The sequence below is a fragment of the Apaloderma vittatum genome, unplaced genomic scaffold (assembly GCF_000703405.1).
Source record: "Apaloderma vittatum isolate BGI_N311 unplaced genomic scaffold, ASM70340v1 scaffold41532, whole genome shotgun sequence".
Taxonomy (NCBI): Eukaryota; Metazoa; Chordata; class Aves; order Trogoniformes; family Trogonidae; genus Apaloderma; species Apaloderma vittatum.
In genome coordinates this window covers 1-2447 of record NW_009703772.1, presented here as the reverse complement: position 1 = coordinate 2447, position 2447 = coordinate 1, and the positions used below count along the sequence as shown (strand labels likewise).

Genomic DNA, 2447 nt, shown 5'->3' with positions numbered 1-2447 from the left:
GCCGAGAGGACCTCTGAATCCAGATGCTCCACGAATGCCAATGCAGCAGGGCGGGAACATGCCGGTAATGGTTAACCTCCAAGGTCCTGGATCAGTGCCTCCATCTCCTGACAAACAAAGAATTTCCTTGCCGGGCAGTGCTCCTCTGGGAAATAATGCGAGGAAAATGGTTTATCAAGATAATGTACAGAATCCTTCCAGCTCGCCCCTCGGAGAGGTTTCGTCAGTGTCTGCTCTTCCAGAAGGAGGCGGAGCTGAAGGCCCCCCAGCGTCAGGAGCTCAGAATAATTTGACATCTCATTTAGTAGTTTCGCAGAACCAATTAATGATGACGGGACCCAAACCTGGACCATCCCCACTTTCAGCTGCCCAAGGTGCGAGCCCCCAGCAGCAGTCGAATTCCCTGCCTAGCGCTCTCGCACACCATTTTCCCAGTGTGGCCGCCCCATCGCAAACTTCAAGGCCTAAAACCCCAAACAGAGCGAGCCCAAGGCCCTACTATCCTCAGACTCCTAATAACCGTCCTCCCAGCACAGAACCGTCAGAAATCAGTTTGTCTCCAGAGAGACTCAACGCTTCTATAGCTGGTCTGTTCCCTCCCCAGATTAATATTCCTTTACCTCCCAGGCCTAATCTCAACAGAGGATTTGATCAGCAAGGTCTTAATCCCACTACCTTGAAGGCCATTGGACAAGCCCCATCGAATCTCACAATTAACAATCAGTCTAGTTTTGCTGCTCCACAGTCGCACAAGTTGGAAGGTGTAGTCATGAATTCAGGCAAGCAAACCAACGCCGGGGGAACCAAGAGAGCGAGTCCAAGCAATAGTCGAAGGTCCAGTCCGGGATCCAGTAGAAAAACGACACCAAGCCCTGGCCGACAGAATTCAAAAGCAGCTAAATTATCGTTGACAGCTCAGCAGAATCCGTCTCTCTTGCAGAACGTGGAATTACAAAGAAATATGATGGCTGGCCCCTCTTCTTTGCCAACACCCGTGACGACAAGTTTTCAAAACAACAACGTGCTAAGTAACCAGAATCCTGCAATTCCTGTACCTGCTGTGACCGGCGTTCCCGAAGACACTAAAGAGAGCCTCAGTATGCCTCAAGATAACGAGTGTCCAAGCGCACAAGGTGTGCAGGGCAACAAAGACCAGCCCAATATTGAACTAAAAAGTATCCCTGCTCCAGAAGTGAAGATGTTGGTTCCAGAAGAACAGTCAAAAAAAGACGGGCAAGCCTCGGATACGAGTAAGCTTCCCGTCTTGGACGAAATTAAACCCATGGTATCTCCAGCGATGAGGGAGGCACCAACTTCTTTAAGTCAACTTCTTGACAATTCTGGGGCTCCGAACATAACCATTAAGCCCCCTGGGCTGCCTGGTCTTGAAATGGCACCGCTGGTCACCGCTGGTGAAGAGCTAAAGAAGATAGCTGTCATTCCTCCCCTGCAGGATTCATCCTCGAGCAAAGAGCCATCGAGTTCCCTCAGCTTGCCTCAGGGTGCTGAGACCTGTTCGAACCCAGGGCACCAGGAACTGGGGGACATAAGCTCAAACGTCGCGCAGAGCGTTCCTCCAGTCATGCAAAGGCCTGTCAGCTCTTCTTCCATTTCGGGGCCTTTACCCCCCAACCAGATAACAGTTTTTGTCACTTCAAACCCTATTACATCTTCTGCTAACACATCGGCGCCGTTGCCGTCTCACTTGCAGCCAGCACTAGTGTCGACGGTTGTCACAATGCCCAACGTAGGGAGCAAAGTCATGGTTTCTGAGGGACAGTCAGTTCAGTCTAACGCCCGGCCACAGTTTATTACACCCGTTTTTATAAATTCGTCGTCAATAATTCAGGTTATGAAGGGCTCCCAGTCAAGTACAATTCCAGCAGCCCCAATGACTTCGAGCTCTAGTCTGATGCCTCAGTCCGTGGCGGTTGTTGGCCCGTTGCATCTACCGCAGAATATAAAGTTCTCCTCTGGGCCCGCTCCTCCCAGCACATCGTCCAGCAGCCCTGTTTCTAGCATTCCCACCAGCAGGCCGCTGGTTCTTAATCCCTTGGCACCTCCCGCTCAGCTGCTTGCTCCCGCTACGACTTCTGCCAACGTTCCTTCGCACCTCCCTGCTCAGCAAGTCAAAGACTTCAGCCCAGAGGAGTCTTCCTCTCAAAGCGGTGGGTCGAGTGACCAGTGCTCGGGTACAGCGGCGCAGCCCGGACCTGTGGTTTCGCCTCTGCTTACGAGCAGCCCAGGGTCTGGGAACAGACGCAGCCCTGTCTCATCGACTAAGGGAAAAGGCAAAGTAGACAAGATTGGCCAACTCTTGTTGACTAAAGCGTGCAAGAAAGTCACTGGCTCCCTTGAGAAAGGGGAGGAGCAGTACGCTTTGGATGGAGAAGCTGAAGGTCAGGGACTGGAAACGTCGGCCCCAAACAGTTTGGGAACAGAGCAGT

At 52.1% G+C, this 2447-nt stretch overlaps 1 pseudogene; it reads left to right on the top strand.

Moving 5' to 3' along the window:
- Positions 1-2443, top strand: part of LOC104270394 — a 3669-nt pseudogene extending 1226 nt beyond the window's left edge.
- The last annotated feature ends 4 nt before the right edge of the window (positions 2444-2447 follow it).